The 17,508-nt window shown below is 31.2% G+C and overlaps 2 non-coding genes and 2 pseudogenes across 2 annotated transcripts; 2 read left to right on the top strand and 2 right to left on the bottom strand.

Moving 5' to 3' along the window:
• Positions 1-38: 38 nt before the first annotated feature.
• Positions 39-617, top strand: LOC121204860 (CRM-domain containing factor CFM3A, chloroplastic/mitochondrial-like; annotated as a pseudogene).
• A 407-nt stretch (positions 618-1,024) lies between these two features.
• Positions 1,025-4,611, top strand: LOC121204585 (CRM-domain containing factor CFM3A, chloroplastic/mitochondrial-like; annotated as a pseudogene).
• Positions 4,612-16,069: 11,458 nt separating this feature from the next.
• LOC121205574 (small nucleolar RNA SNORD24) lies at positions 16,070-16,156 on the bottom strand. The gene has a single exon (XR_005900650.1). It is a non-coding gene; the product is annotated as a small nucleolar RNA SNORD24 (small nucleolar RNA).
• Positions 16,157-16,230: 74 nt separating this feature from the next.
• Positions 16,231-16,308, bottom strand: LOC121205460 (small nucleolar RNA R12). The gene has a single exon (XR_005900537.1). It is a non-coding gene; the product is annotated as a small nucleolar RNA R12 (small nucleolar RNA).
• Positions 16,309-17,508: the final 1,200 nt, after the last annotated feature.

Genomic DNA, 17,508 nt, shown 5'->3' with positions numbered 1-17,508 from the left:
AACCGCCGAAAACAGTGTTCAATTATAGGAAAGATGGAATTTATGGAGCTTGTCTTATTCAAAGAGTGATAACAATGGGAGCGGCAGCAGCAGTACAATGGAGAAAATAGTGGAGAAATTGAAGAAATTTGGGTACATTGGAGAGGAAAATGAGCAGAAAGAAGAACAACCAAGGAAAGTGATTGAAAGAGGGTCTATAGAGGATATGTTTTATGTGGAAGAAGGAATGTTACCAAATACTAGAGGTGGGTTTTCAAAGGAGTCACCTTTGGGGATGGAAACTGAATTTGGAAGTGATGGGAAATAATGTTTCCATGGGAAAAGAGGAAGGAAGAACAGGAAGAAGGGAAGTGGACAGCAAGAGGAGATAACAAGGCTTCATTGGCTGAATTAACTCTGCCTGAGTCTGAACTTAGGAGGTTAAGGAACTTGACATTTCGGACAAAGAGTAAAATGAGAATTAAGGGTGCTGGTGTTACTCAAGAAGTGGTTGATACAATTCATGAGAAGTGGAAGACTATGGAGATTGTGAGGTTAAAGGTTGAGGGGGCACCTGCTCTTAATATGAAAAGGATGCATGAAATATTGGAGGTTTGCTTCTAATCCACTTTCTTTATTTCTGTTGTACTTTTTTTTCTTTTTTGTAAAAGTTGTAGGAAATATGAGATTAAGTATATATTTTGAGTCCTCACCAACAATTGAATCTTAATGGACCTCTTTTGAGAATATGTATGTACATCTTTGAATGCTATGTTTATTCCATGCTTATTCTGGTTGGGAATTATATGATCTCATGTTGATTGTTGTGCAAAAATAAAGTATAAATAATAGTGTAATTGACAATACATGTAAATGTACATTCATCTCTGAACCGTAAAAAGTTAGTTTTCTATTTTTCTAATTTGGCTTTTTGTCCTCATTTACAAGAACTGGAGATGGTATTGGAGGTCCGGATCCATTTCTTATATAGAGTGTGAGTATGAGTGCTCAGTGCACCTGAAAAACAAATATATAAGAGAATGAGATGCTACATTCATCACTGGTTCTGATAAAAGGGACCATCGACTTTGCTCAAAAGATGGGCTCACCTCAAACAACTCTGAAACGTAGAGGAGCATAAAAAACAGAGCCATTGCAAAATAAAGTAGAGGAAAGTAGAAACTGTAGAGGCCTAGTCCAGTGCAATGCAGATGTGACCCTTACCATTGATGCTGATTTGCTTCCTGGAATAGTTCCTGATATCACCTCCATTTAGAGTACTTCCTTATGGAGTAAATCTCCTTGGGGTAAAGGAAGCAACGTCTTTGAGGAGACTGCCAGAGTTCTCTCCACATTTGCTCTAGGTATGCTACATTTATTGGTCACTGCATGTGATCTAAACATAGGTCTTTGAATGCTAATGAAGTATACATCTCACAGGTAGAAGTAGGCAACTCCAAGGTCTGGCGTGGCCATGACTAAATGTGGGAAAAAAGTTCTATGCAAAGATGCACTTAAACGAGGAGTACAACTGACTACCAGTGAGAGAATGGCTGAAGATCTCAAGGTAATTAAACTACATTGCTCAAGCATTTCCTTATCCTATTCTTTTGCTTTGTTTATGTCCCCTGAGCTTTGAACTTTTTAAGGAAAGCATCTTTGCTTTTGTATATTATTGGATTAGTACTTAATCATGCCCAAAATAATGATACATGAGTTTATTTGTTTTCTTTTCAAGCACGCAGCATGTGTTGAAGCCATTCTGCCTAATGGGAATATGTAGTGGACATTGTCTAGCTATCTGTGAACTTGCTTCTGTTGTTAGGAGTCTGGTTTTGAAGTCCTTCCATGGAGCCATGAGAATAAAACAGTTTTAAATATGAAATAAGCATGACAATCAATTGTACTTACAACTTTATCGAACTTCCTAATTTCTTCTGTTTTGGCTATCATATTGACTTAAGAATATATAAGTGATACACTTGCCTGAGGCTGAATAAGTAATACAGTAATTGTTGAAATATTTGAGATGAAAACAATCCTGGTATTAATCCATGGTGATATGGACATTTACTGGCATTTAATATCAGTTTCATAAATATGTTTTGTTCAACTATTTGGATTCTGATAATACCAGATTGAACAGTTGATAATGCCCTTCTTTGATTGGCTTCAGAAATTGACAGGGGGCATTCTTCTCTCTAGAAACAAAGACTTCTTGGTCTCTACAGGGGAAAGAACTTTTGTCTGCAGATGTTGCTGAAGCATTATGAAAGGAAAGATTGGCCAAGTCCCTGCAGATGTGAGAGCAGCACGGTTAAGAGCGTCAGCTTTGTTTGCACAAAGCACGGAAGTAGCTGAGCAATCAGAGCGCAGTACCCTCGGAGAAACTTTGGATGCAGATGCTAGATGGGAAAGAGGTTGGATGATCATCATAAGAAAAAGTGTTGAAGGAAGCAGAAATCTTGAGGCATGCGAACCTAGTCAGGAAACTTGAAAAGAACCTGGCTTTTGTGAGTTCCTGAATCTTCAGTCACTATGTTTTGGTGCATTTTTCTTAGATTATACTCTTGAGTACTACCATACTTGTAATTTGTATATTAAATGGTAAATAGGTTGAATGAAGAATATTTGCCTTTCAGGCTGAGCGAAAGCTATTGAAAGCTGAACGAACTTTATCTAAGGTGAGGATTATTAAAACCAGCTGACCGGCAGGCAGATCCAGAAAGTATAACGATGAGGAAAGGTTTATGTTTCGCAAGCTCGGTTTAAGGATGAAAGCTTTCTTACTTCTTGGTATTCTCATTCAGCTACAGTATCACTGATTTATAGTCTTCCTGTATAGAATTAAGATTCTTATGGGAATTGAATTCTTGCTTCAGGTAGACGTGGAGTTTTCGATGGTACTATAGAAAACATGCACTTGCACTGGAAATACAGGGAATTGGTAAAGATCATCATGAAGGCTAAAAATTTTGATCAGGTAAAAAAGGTTGCAATAGCACTCGAAGCTGAAAGTGGTGGAGTTTTGGTTTCAGTTGATAAAATCTCCAAAGGATATGCCATAATTGTTTACCGAGGAAATGATTATGAGCGACCTTCTACAATTAGGCCAAAGAATCTTTAACGAAGAGGAGGGCTTGGCACGTTCAATTGAGCTTCAAAGACGCGAGGTAGCATGTTCCTTACGCTTTTGATAGTCCACCTTTAACCTTAAAACTCCTTAGTTACCCTCTAAATTGCAGACACCTGTAAAATGACTCATTCTGTCAACAGGCTCTGTAAAGCATATTCAGCTCTGCAGGCTAAAGTGAGAAAATAAGATCTGAAATAGTATGTTTTCTTATGTAGCATATTAGCTTTTTCTCTTCTTTGGTTCAGTATGTGACCATGAATACATATGCATTAACCTTGCATGCGCTTTAATAGGATCAAATGCACAGTATGGATGCCGAGAGACGAGGAATTCTACGACAGATTAGATTCTTCATATCCTAGTGATGATGATGATGACACCGAGGTCTTAATTTTTTTTCTCTCTCTGCCTTTTCTGCTGCTGTATATTGATGTAAGATAGTCGATCTAATGCTTTGTTTTTCTTACAAAAAATATATATATATTCTGCGGTCTACAGGAGGAAGGAGATGAGGCATATCTTGGGACATATGACGGTGAAAATGATGGAGAAGAAGAAAATGACGATCTTCATTAGAAACAAATTCCCTTTCCATAACCAACACCAGGAGTCATGAATGGAATCCGCTGTTCCCTAAGAGACAAACCGGTGAAGCAGTGAAAACAGGTGTCAAAGAGCAACAATGAAGAATGTAATATGGTTAAAAATGAAGTAAGTTTTGGGGTTATATTTTTATGTAATCTATTTAAGGGTAATGTTCTCGTGGTTATTACTATTTTTTTTTGAAATAAATAATTGCTGATGATAATTATTAAAGAAAAGAGAGCCATTACACCTACCCACCAAAGCAACCGATTGGTCAAGCATATCGGTGTCATAATTGCAGCTATAGGAAACAACCCCCCCCCCCCCCAAAAAAAAAAACCAAATAAACAAAACAACAAAAGCAAGAAAAACCACACTAACCAGATTGAAAAACAAAAACAAAAAACGTAAAAGAAATTAGATGAAACGGCTCCCCACAAAATCTACAAACAATCACCACCAGTTCGAAAAAACGAGTAGCTTCTCTCCCATCTCACCACGATGGCATCTCAACGATTATCATGCTCTTGCTAATCTAGCCGCCTCGGGAGTCCCAAAGATGAACCGTTTCTCTAGCGTCAAAAAACCCACCTCAGTCCCGAACTTGCATGGCCCTCCGATCCCTCCTACCGCTACTTCCACCTACCTCAGTGCTTCCTCTACCCAAACACTAGGCTCGTCGACCCTCCTTCCCTCCTTTGCTAGTGTGTGCGCCATAGGATTCCCTTGGTGAGGTACAAACCTAAACTCTATTGACTGAAAATTATTAGCCCTTATCCTAACTTCCTTTATCAAGATGCTAATGGTTGACTTAATCTTTCTTATTGGTACGTTTGGTTCATTGTAATGGAATAGAGTTGTAAGCTGTAATGGAATAGAGTTATAATCAATAATTCAATTTTTTGGTTGAATAGAATGAAATAAAATAGAACTGTAATAAAATTCTTGTCTTTGATTAAATGGAATAGATGTTGTAATAGTATAAGAAAAAAAGCTTAATGACCAAAATACTCTTCACAGAATTTAATTATATTTTAATATAATTATTGTTATTGTTATTAGATTTTAATAAGATTATTATTAAATTGTATAATAAATAATAAATAATAAATAATTTAATTATATTTTAATATGATTATTATTAAAATATGAATTAATAATAATATATAATATATAGCATTAGAAAAATAATATACAACCCACTTTATTATTTTTAAACTGCAATGCATATCTAATGTGCCTAGAATCTTATTAGCGAAACAAATAATTTAATTATTATCTAAATTAAAAAGCAAAAGATTAGAAGTAATAAATAACTTGAGAATTATATTTTATATCCAAACATAAATTCATACATTAACAAAAAGTTACATGATGTCATTAACTTATACGTCATAATCTATATGTTAAATTTTACAGCATCAAAAAATTACATAGGATGCCGGCTAGTGAAGATAAGTGATACTTCAAAAGTTGGATTGCCTCCCTTATGCCATGATCGTGCAACTCAAGCAACATTTCTTCTCCTATCTCAGTGTTCCTGGAAAACGATAATAGAGAGTGAGATCGAATGAAAGAACCAACAAGGTTCTTCTGCAAACATGGTCGAAGAACAAGAAGCTAATCGAGTTTCAAAACTCTTTTAATTGGATTCTTCATCTGGTTGGTGAGCCTTTCTTGAAAAAATTGTCCATGCCACACCAAAATCCTTCATTAGAGTCATTTAACTTGTATATTAACACCCAATTACCTAACGTCGAGTGCCTATCGGAACTCGTATTTTAAGTTCAAATTAAAAAACAAAGCTCCTACAGCCTGATACGCATTGCTAACAAAGTTGAACACCTAACACCAAAGCTTAGCATTGGAAAAACTTCCTTTCACTTAGTTTACTACTCTTTATCTACTTTATCCGTAAGTTCCCAGGAAAAATAGGTTAAGTTAACTTGTATCTCGATCCTTTTGGAATCAAAGAGTATCTACGAAACACGCATATATGTTACCTGTTCGAGAATTTTGTTTGCTTGATCTTGATCCCCCGTAACAAAAGCATCAACAACCTGACAAAGAACATAAAGAAGTTAAGAATATAAAAGGGATTGATATCGTATAAACAACATCGAACATTTGAGAAAAGTGGCATTGTGCAAATACAAAGGACTGACATTTTGAAAACTCAAGACTTATAGCCTTATAATGTTCCTTCATTGTAGCCCTATATTCCTTCACAACTCTTCGAAGAAACTGAAAATTGGAAACTATCTTATTCTTCTTCTTCATCTTCATATGCAAGTGAACATCGAAACAAGGTAAACTAAAATTTACATATAAAGTAAACATCGACCGGTCAAGAAGCTTCTCCATTCTCTTATAAGTCAAGAAAGAGGAAAGGAATATCCATAAGTTCTAACAAGTTCAAACATGCTATAGTAAATAGAGAAATGTCATTCACAACTGTTAAAAAAACCTTCAGGATTATCATATTTCGCAATGTAAACCACCATTAAAAGGCTAATGAACAATAATAAAATAACAATAGAAACTTAATTTTCCCAAATAATGCACGATAAATTGCACTAACAAAGCTTAGTAATTGCATATCTGTTTAATATGAACTTAAGATCCTCTAAAACAAGGACATTGTTCATAGTTCCATACCTTTTGCATGTTGTATCCACATCTATCTGCATATTAAAAAATAAAACTCGATTAGCAGTTAAACAAATGTAATATTGACTCAAAATTCAATTAACAATGATATATGATTTTGTTTGAAGGTTTACTCAGAACTTCTTGAATCGCATCCCTTTCCAATCGAAATTCCTCTCCTAGCATCTTGAAAAGAAAATCTTCCATATCCTTGTACATACAATCCTCGTTCCGACTACTAGATTCGAATTCTTCAACCCAAAACAAAGACATTAGCATCTCCTTTGAGTCCACTTTCATAGGTTTGGTCTCGAATACGAACCATTAGCCAAATGACAGATTTCATAAGCCCTTTTCCTAGCATGCTCGAAAGAGTGCCTCCTGAAATCGGTCTCGCCTTTTGCTTCGGAGATCTTAAATCCCCATTTGCTTGACAAGAACTCTGAAAACTATTACAACAAGATGATTCCATAGATTCATACTTTTTCCCATTGCCACTACACTCATCAGTAATGGTTGAAACTGGTTGATCCGCTGTAAAAACATCACATGTTTGTGAATACTTTTTTGAACTTTTAACATAACTTGATCATGAAGTTTCATCGTTTTTCACCTTATTGTTAAATTGATCAGTGGAAACTAAAGGAGGGATCCCATGCATTTCATATATAATTAAACCAGCCAAATATGGATTCCGGTCAACCTCGCAGTAAGCATAAGCGATGTCATTAAGAGAAAGAAAGGGATTCGAAAGAATCGAGAAAATTTTTTAATGCCTTCTTTTCATTATTTTGCAATCCATTCAAGTTAGAAATCTACATTTACTGGAAATAAGAAAGGATTCAATGACAAGATTTATATATTTAAACAAAGAATTTGTCCCCCCCATGATCAACATTAGACGTGTGCATGGGCCGGGCCTAGACAAAATTTTAGGCCCTTTTTTAGGCCTGGGCCCGACCCGGCCAGAAATATGGGCCTAAAATTTTTGTCCAAACCCGGCCCGAAATAAAATTGCTAAGCCTAAGCCCGGCTCGGCCCGGCCCATATTAAAGTTTTTTTAGCTTATTTCATTAAATAAAAAAATTTAAAATATAATAAATCAAATACATTTAAAAACATAAAAACAAATATTCAAAAAAGAAACAAATAAAAAAATGAGACTAAAATAATTCTTAAAACAATACACAAATTGAAAATATAATAAAAAGTGGTTATATTTGTAATATCCCGAAAATTTTTACAGTAAAATATTATTCGTGATATAGTAAAATAAGAAAATAAAGTGACAAAAAGGGAAATTTTGAGTTATGTCAATATTGGGAAGTATATTATGGTATATTAATTCAAAAAGGACTAAATTGTAAAAGTGAGAAAAGTTTTGTTACACAGGAGTAAATACTCAAAATTTGAGGGGTTAAAGTGTAAATATGAAAAAGTTAAAGGACCAATAGCGTAAATATTTTAAGGGTGGAATAATCTAGAAACTAAAGAAAATGGATGAATTAGGACCAAATTGAATAGATGAAGAATTATGAGGGACTAAATTATAATTTTACCAAATTAAATAATGACTCAAGGATGAAATTTTAAAAGATAATGAAGGACAAAATGGTCAATTTGAAGAGAGAGAAATCTAGAAAGTAATAATAATGCTAGAGATATTTTGATATTTTATAATTATTTAATTAGATAAATATTATTTATTAGTATTTTAATAAGATATATTATTATTTTTTTTTTATTATTTTATTAGTATATAAAGAAAGAAAGATGAGAAATTCTCATCCATATTTCCCATGCACTAACGTGAGAGAAAGAGAGAAAGAAAGAAAATTTTACTTTCTTTACAATTTGGTCCTTTTACCAAAATTTACCATTTTCACCCAAAAATCAAAAGAATTTCCATAGCTACCAAGAGAGAAAAATGTTAAGGAGACTATGGGAAGTTAGAATATCAAGTTGGATTCAAGAAATGGAAGCTGAAGGAGAGAGAAAATCAAGATGAAGATTGAAATCAATAGAACAAGGTAAGAACATCATGATTTCAATATATTTTTAAGTTTGATATTATTGAAAAAGCATGGGATTAATGTTAATGTAGAGTTTCCTTACATATGGTTCTATGTTCTTGATATGTTAGTGAAGAGAAAACAAGAGAAAGTGATGAGAAATATTGTAGAGAAAGAAAATAAGAGTGTTATAAATATAGTAAATAATATCTTGTACTAAAACAGTTTTGGACAGCAGCAGTAGTCTAATTTTGAAAAATCACCAAAAATTGTATAAATCATATTATAGGATGAATAAAATATGAAATTAAAACTTATTGAGTCTAGTTTCTTATAAAAGAAATTATATAAGCAATAGAATTTTAAATTATGAGATATAATAAATTTTATGAGACAATGTCAGAATTATTTCGGGTTCCCCTGTTCTGACTTTGGAAAATCATCAAAAATTGTAGAAAAATAATTATGAGCTTAAATTTATATGTTTAGAATCCTGAATGAGTCTATTTTTAATAGAAACAAGCAAGAACATCATTTGAATTCTGTATGAGGAGATAATTAATTTTTAATTAAGAAGGGTCAGAACTGTCAGACAGCAGAACAGGGGTAACTTTAAAGAATAAACTGTACTTATTGGCTAAACAAAAAATTCTTAAAATTTTAAGAAGATATATTAGTCTAGTTTCATATAAAATTAGCAGATCTTAATTTGGAGTTCTATAGCTCCAGATATGAATAATTTAGTGACTATGACACAGATGGATAACTTGAATATTCATAAAAGTAAATAATAAAAAAATATAGATAATGTTACTTACAAGTGTGTTATATACATTAAGGATGTGGAATGGAGAGGAGGAGGAGGAAAACATATATGAATATTCATTTAGCATGGCTAATTTACATATTTTAGGCTCAGGGACTAAATTGAATAAAAGTAAAGCTTTATGGGCAATTTTGTAAAAATTTCAAAAATGACCAAATTGCATGAAATGGATTAATTTTATTATTTAAATTACAAAATTAAATGAAATTATTAATTTAGTTCAAGATAGGGGGAAAACATGTTTTAGGGATTAAATTGAAAAGTGTTGAAATTATGAAAAATTATGATATTTTATAGAATTCATGGATTGTTATCAATATGTATGAGAATAATAGCTGGAAATAAGGATTAAATTGCAAGAATTTTATTTTCCTGACCCTAAGGATGAAATCGTCATTAATTAAAAGTTTAGGGGCAAAATGGTAATTTTTCCTAGAGCATTAATTAAATGCATTAGAATATGAAATGAATGAAAATGATGATCAAATTTATTTATAAATATTTGGATGACTCAAATATGAGACTTGATCGTGGAAAAGAAAAGATATCGGATTAATGAAATTATAAACACAAACAAGCAATGAGGTAAGTTTGTGTAACTTGAATTGTATTTTAAATACTTGAAATATGTGGTTATGTGATGAAAATATGATTTGAATTTTCAATTCATGATAATTGATGAAATATTACTAATACTTGATATAAATTGAAAATAAATCCCGGTTGAATGAAAGGAAAATTCGATGGATTTCTGAAAAGGAATTGATGGTAAAAAGGATCTAGCCCGGATGGATGATCCTATTCTGATATAGCCCTCCCGAAGAATACGTGTAAAATGGATTTAGCCCGGACGGGTAATCCGAATTAGGGTCTGAATTTAGCCTGGACTGGTAATTCAGACTAAGCTCATTAGAGTAATTGTCATTGTAGGGGATTTAGCCTGGACTGGTAATCCCGACAGTACTCTATGAGTTTATATTACAGGGGATTTAGCCTGGACTGGTAATTCCACTGTAAGGATGACGTTCGCGGGAGTGTGCTCTCTGATATGAAATGTCTAAGATCATGGTTGAAAGATACCATGGCAACCTGATATGAAATGTGTAAGACCATGGTTGAAAGATACCATGGCAACGTGATATGAAATGAATAAGGCCATGGTTGAAAGATACCATGGCAACCTGATATGAAATGTGTAAGACCATAGTTGAAAGATATCATGGCAACGTGATATGAAATGAATAAGACCATGGTTGAAAGATACCATTGCAACCTGATATGAAATGTGTAAGACCATGGTTGAAAGATACTATGGCAACGTGATATGAAATGAATAAGACCATGGTTGAAAGATACCATGGCAACCTGATATGAAATGTGTAAGACCATGGTTGAAAGATACCATGGCAACGTGATATGAAATGAATAAGACCATGGTTGAAAGATACCATGGCAACGTGACAAGAAAAGAATAAGACCATGGTTGAAAGATACCATGGCAACATGACAGAAAATGAGTAAGACCATAGTTGAAAGACACTATGGCATCATGTCAAAGATAAACAAAACCGTGGATGGGAGACGCTATGACATCTATTGAACAATTGATATTCAGGTAATACGTATCAGATGACGAATGGTTATATGAAATTGTTGTGTGAAATATTTACAAGAACTGGTCATATGGAAATATATGTACAAAATAGTTGTATGAAATAATTATGAAGATAGATAAACGAAATAAGTATAAGTACATGGAATATAATTTATGTTAAGTTTGATATAAACTATTATCGGAATAAATATACATAAAATATATGGAAATGATGGAGCATGAAATATTAATATAATGAAATGAATGATATATGCTTATGAAGAAACGGTAAGAGCATGATATGTTTCATGACATGTACATATATGATTATCTTTGATATGTTGATATAAGGAAATTATGTAAGTTGAGACTATTATTAAACTCAAGTGCGATATGTCGAGAAATAAGTATATCAATGTTGAATTTAGATGAAATATGTGCAAGTATACTAACAATGATGTTGTTTGACGCTAAGACAAGTGTCAAACTATTGATTGAATGGTAACATGTTTAATTATAAGGAACATTGAAATTGTAAGTACTTAAGTGAAAATAAAATTTAAGATTTTGCGAAATTTTTTTTTCTATGATCTCGATTTAATTCCGGTTGGTTTCTAATGTATGTTTGGGGCTTCGAGGGCCCAATAGAGAGACATTATGATTATTTTCAAAATATGAATAATAAATGACTCAGAATTATCTGAAAATGTTCAGTAAACTCCGGTAATGCCTCGTACCTTATTCCGGCAATTGACACAGGTAGGGGGTGTTACAATATTAAAATTGAAAATAAAATGGAAATATGATTAAAAATAAAAATATATATTTAGTATATAATTCCGGCCGATTCGGGCCGAGTTCAACTAAAAAATCATGCCCATTTATTGACCAGCTCGGACCTAAAAAACGAGCCTAAAATTTTTCCCAAGTCCGACTCGAATAAAAATACTAAAACTCGGGCCCGGTCCGGCCCGCCCATATTAATTTTTATATTATTTTTAGATATATATAATACATCAAAAATACTAAAAATATCAAAATAAATATTTCCCAACAAATTGAAAATAAATTTTAAAAAATATGTAGATTTAAATAACACTAAGATAGATGCAACTTAACAAGCAAATGCCTCTAAAATAATAATAATAATTAACAAATGCCTTTAAAATAATAACAAAATTAACAATAAAATAAGTTTTATACAAAATCCAAACAATAACAACAAAATAGTAGCAACATAATAGTAAAATAGTAGCAAAATAGGGAGAAAACAACAAAAAAAAATAACATTCAAAAATTTTAAAAAAATGTAGATTTTTTTTGTCCTTTAGTGAATTCGGGCCAGATCAAGTCGGGCCCGAGCTAAAAATACCTTACTCGAGGCTTGAACTATTTTTAAATGGGCCTCATTTTTTTGCCCAAATTCATATTTCGGGCCTATATTTTTACCTGGACCCTCCCATTTTTGGGTAAGCCTTCGGGCTGGGCCGGGTGACCCAGCCCATGCACACCTCTAATCAGCATTAGAACATTATTGAAAAGAACATGGATTTGCAACATACATGAATTACCGAAATCACCAGAAAAGTAAAATCAAAACATAGAAAATAAATAAATAAAAAAGAAACAAATTACCCTTTTGTTTAAGTTAATAGTAAAAGAAAGTTAAAATTTCAATTGAGAAAGAAATTTTAGAAATCCGAACCAAACCCATTGAATTTTTTTTTCAGAAATCCAAACCAAACCCAAGCACCAAAGACTCATATTTTACAATTTTCAAGTTCTTGAATTTACATATGGAAATTGATGTTTACCTGGAGACGAATTCAACGTTTTGAGCTTTCCTTTCCCTCAATTTGATAGAAAGATGAAAAGAGAAAGTTTGGAAGGAAATGGTGAAAGAAAGCCGTCCCAGGTTTTTGCCAAATAAACTTGTAAATTTGTGGTTTATTGAATTGCTGAATAACCATTACAATGGTTTACTGCTGAATGGCTATTCAGCATTTTCAACGAATAGTGAAGGAATGAAGATTAGGTATTCGGTGGGATGAATTGAACCAAATAATGGAATGGTTATCCCTCAAAATTTAGTAGTAACTGCATAGCAATTCCCTTGAACCAAACATACTGTTAAATTTCTTAGTAACAGTAAATGCATCCCCCTCAACAATTACTTCCCGAAAACCTAACTTCTCTGCCAAAACTACGGCACTAAGACACGCCCTTGACTCATTATTCCTGACTGCTAAACCAACTATTGTCTTGTTTGTTATCTGGTTATAAGCAACATCGAAATTTACTTTCATTAAATCCCCTGTTGGCGGTTCCCAAACGATGTTATATGTCTATTGCTATTGTGGCAATACATGTTCCAAAATATTTACCTCTTGCATCTAAGATTTTACAGACGTAACTAGCCCATTCACACCCTAATTAATTCCTTCATGATATGCTCATTTTCGATTAAACCATAAATCATAAAACGTGACAACACACCAATCTGGCACATTAGTGTATCATCGAAACATAACCGAATTAATATATGCATTAACACTATCATATTATACTGGCACTTACTACGTCATTGGAACATAATTGAAGTATGAACTCGTACCCAGTCTAATCTTATATTATGCCAATTATATTCGACTCTTTCCGAACAATTAGAGTAACTAATGTTCCATTTATATATCATCTACATGTTCACATCTCAAAGTTTCATAACATTTTCATATCACATATCATATATAAAAATTCATATCATACTCATTTATACTATACTCAAAACAATTAAATTATCAACATTCATTACCATAAAATATAATTCAATTCATAATACTTTCTCACTTATATTTAACCACTTATATAATATTAAAGTGTATCCCTACTCCTTTTCGTGCACTAAAGAAATCATAAGAGATGAAAATCTCATAATTTTGAATTAGTAATGAAAATGATGATGTTATCATCGCTTATAATTATATAACAATTTAAATAAAATTAAGATATTTGAGGCACAATCAAAATTAAAGATGTCAATGGCGCAGGTTTCACGGGGCATTGACCCACTTTGCACCCAATTGGCGAAGATGGATACAAATTTTACAGGTAATAGGGTAAAGATGGAGACAAAAATTAGACCTACCGTGGGTGATAGGACAAACATAGCTATGACCTTATACTTGTCGCATCCCCGCCCACTCTGCATAATATAATAAACATTTATAAAATTTTAAGTTGATAATTATTTTAATATTATTTTATTAATTTAATAGTATTTAAATTTTACGCTTGTGTTGCATTTGAAGACATTTATAATTTATTTAAAACATTATTTGTATATAGATATTATGTAAGAATTTTATTTTATTTCCTCCCAAAACAACTTTTTTTTAAATAGTGACAATTGAAATAATATCACATAAGTGATGGGAGTTCCAAAAATTAATTTTTTAATTTTTTTCATTAAAATATAATTTATATTTATTTAATTGATACTTAAAAATATATTATATAAAGTGAGTCCCAAATAGACTTGGTCATGGGTCAGGCCAAAGGCTCAGCCAAAATGTAGGAAGGTCTAGACAATATAAACCTGAAAAATAAACATGGACAAAAAAAAATAAAGCCTATTTAAAAAATACACAAAACTTCTGATAAGAGATTTTTGACCCAAGCCCAACTCGACCAAAATTCACTAAAAGATACAAAAATATTTTTTTTGTTTTATAATATTATTTTCTTGTTATTTTCTTTTTATTTTGTTACAATTTTACTATTATATTATCACTATTTTAATATTATTGATTAGATATTGTATAAAATTTATTTTATTATTAATTTTGTTATTATTTAAAAAATATTTATTAATTTTATTATTTTAAAAATATTTACTTGTTAAATTACATCTATCTTATTATTATTTAAATATACATATTTTTTAAATATTTATTTTAATTTATTATATATTTTTTAAAATTATATAAAAATTAATATAAACAGAATAAATGAAGTTCAAATTTTAATATTTTTATCTAAATTGATCTTTAACAAGATTTTAAAATCCATTTTTTGAGTTAAGCCCAACTCAAGCCTAACAAAATTTTTACTTGAGCCAGCCAACACACCTCTAAGGCTGCCTTTGGATGAGCTTTTTTCACCAGTGAAGTACAGTTGAGGTACTCAACCTCACTAGTCTGCTGCTTGGTTTACCAGTCCAGTACAATGAAAAAGAAATTCAATCTCACTGCAACAGTGAAACGAGACTGAAGCAAAGAGCAACAATTAAAGGCAACTAGGAAAATACCCATACTTCTATTTATATCATTTTACTATTTTATCCTTTAAATTTTGGCCTAAATTCTTCCCCAATCTTATTTGTTTTTAAATTTAGAAAGAAAACAATTAAATTCATTGACAGATAACTGCGAAAGCTCTTCAACTATAATGTTATTATTTACGAAAATAATATTTATCATTGTTATAAAAGAATATTTAACTATAAAAAATTAAAAATTATTATCATTTTATCTAATAAATAATTTAAATTGATTATATAATTCATTAAAATATTTATAATAAAATATTAAAAAATACATTTTAATATTTTATTAAATGAATTTATAAATTCACAAATTTTAATAATTTTATATAAGTAAAATTAATTTAAAAATTTCTATTATATATCAATCCTTAATAGTCATTTTTTATAAACACCGCCCATCCAAACTAAACTAAGCCTAAGTCACAAAGCAAGTATAACCAAGAATCTCCACCGAAGATTCGGTGGTACCAGGTACCAACGAACGTCGTGAAACAAGAACGGTTTTATTTTTGCAAGCCGTGAGGCAAAAATGATTTTAGGTTTTGTATCCACAACGAATCATAGGACAAAATGGGGATAAAAGTTATTGTCAAAGATGGATGCAGACATCCCTAATCAAAATATGAATATTGTGAATGGAATTTGTAGCATCAGCCAATAGAGTTTATAGTTTTTCTAATTTCCTCTCTAGCAATGTTAGAAATTACATTTTGATTTACCAAGGCGAAGGAAAAACTAGTACCAATTACCAAACCGAATATTTCGGTATCAAATTTGATTTATTTTACATTACTTCACATCTACTACTTCCTTCATTATTGCAAAAATAATTATAAACCCTAAAATATATAATAATAAAAATTTAATATAATTTTCAAGGATTAAAGATACCATTGAACCCTATTTAATTATACAGGGTTTATAATCATTTCAACTATAATAAACAAAATTAATTGAAAAAAAAGGCCTCAGAGATCTTGGTGGAAATAATCATCAGATAATGGTTTAAACCACCATCAAGAGTAGCAAATATTTTCTTACATCACAGGCCATACTTTTAACTATTTTATTTAATAAAACCATATTTTTCACCAAAAAATAAAATAAAATTTGAGGAAAAATTCAAAGAGTCAGAAGTAGCTGGTTATGTTCTCATAGAAAAAAATCAATGGGAATCCGTCTGATTGTTTTCATCATCCTCCTTTTCTTTTTCCTCCGTTTTTTTTAAATAAAAAATAAAAGAGATGTATCTACCTTGTCACCGATAAACCCCAAAGGAAGAAGAATAATCGGAGCTAAAGGGAGAGTATACACAGAGGAAAGCTGCGTATACAAAACGCCATCGCTTTGGCCTAACGATAGATCCTTTGATCCATCCCCATTTACAAAGATCAAAGGATTGCAATTATTAGGCCTTCCATCACAAATCTATTCCAGAAATTTGTTTTTCTTTTTGTATAATTCTTGGGCTGAAATAATAATAAAAAAAAACGAAAATAAAGAGATAAGCTGTTCAAGGCACTGAACCCTGAAAGATTGGTTGAGGTATGACCAAAGTATAAGCGTTATATAGGGAGAAGGAAAACCCTAATTTTAAATCAGAGAACCCTAATTCTTTATCTTTTGATTGGGCTTCTTGTTTGGGCTTGGATGACGGCGCATAGTTTTATCTTGATTTTTAAAATATGTATTTATATTTTTTTGAGAAACTATAATATTCCTTTATTTAATTCAAAATAGCTTAAAGATAAATTATTTTTAAAAGTTTTTCTTTTTTCATAGTTTATATAATTTAGGTTATTAATTCCTATACTTTATAAAAATTGTGAATTTAATAATTATATTTTCATTTGATTAATTTTAGTTTTTATATTTTTTTAATTTTAAATTTTTAATCCTGACTCAAGCAATAGTTGTTATATTTGTTCAGTTAAATCTAATTGATGGTTTTGTACTATGTGTACAATTGTAACTTTAGTTTATATTCTCTAATTGAATCATTCTAAGTCTGTATACTCTTTAAAATTTAAATTTTTAGTCGACACAAATGATAGTAGTTAGTCCATTAACTGAATTTTCCATATTAAAATTTGAAAATAATAGATCTTAACTGAATGAATTTAATAATTATTATTTGATGAAACTAAAAATATCAAATAAAAGCAATTTCTAAAATTACAAGGACACTGGGTTAAAATCAATTTTAAAATATTTTCTTTTGATTTAAGTTTAAAATTAATTTATAATATATATATATATATAAGCATGAGTGTAGAGAAATTTTTGAACTAACGAAATAACTTCATAATTATCTTTGCAATTAAGTCCATCAACCACGTTGCTCCCGACTTTGTGAACCACCACCATGCTCCCGACTTTGTGAACCCGACTTCTTTGGAAGCC

Source organism: Gossypium hirsutum, chromosome A08 (assembly GCF_007990345.1).
Source record: "Gossypium hirsutum isolate 1008001.06 chromosome A08, Gossypium_hirsutum_v2.1, whole genome shotgun sequence".
Lineage (NCBI taxonomy): Eukaryota > Viridiplantae > Streptophyta > Magnoliopsida > Malvales > Malvaceae > Gossypium > Gossypium hirsutum.
This window is presented reverse-complemented; position numbering and strand designations above follow the sequence as displayed.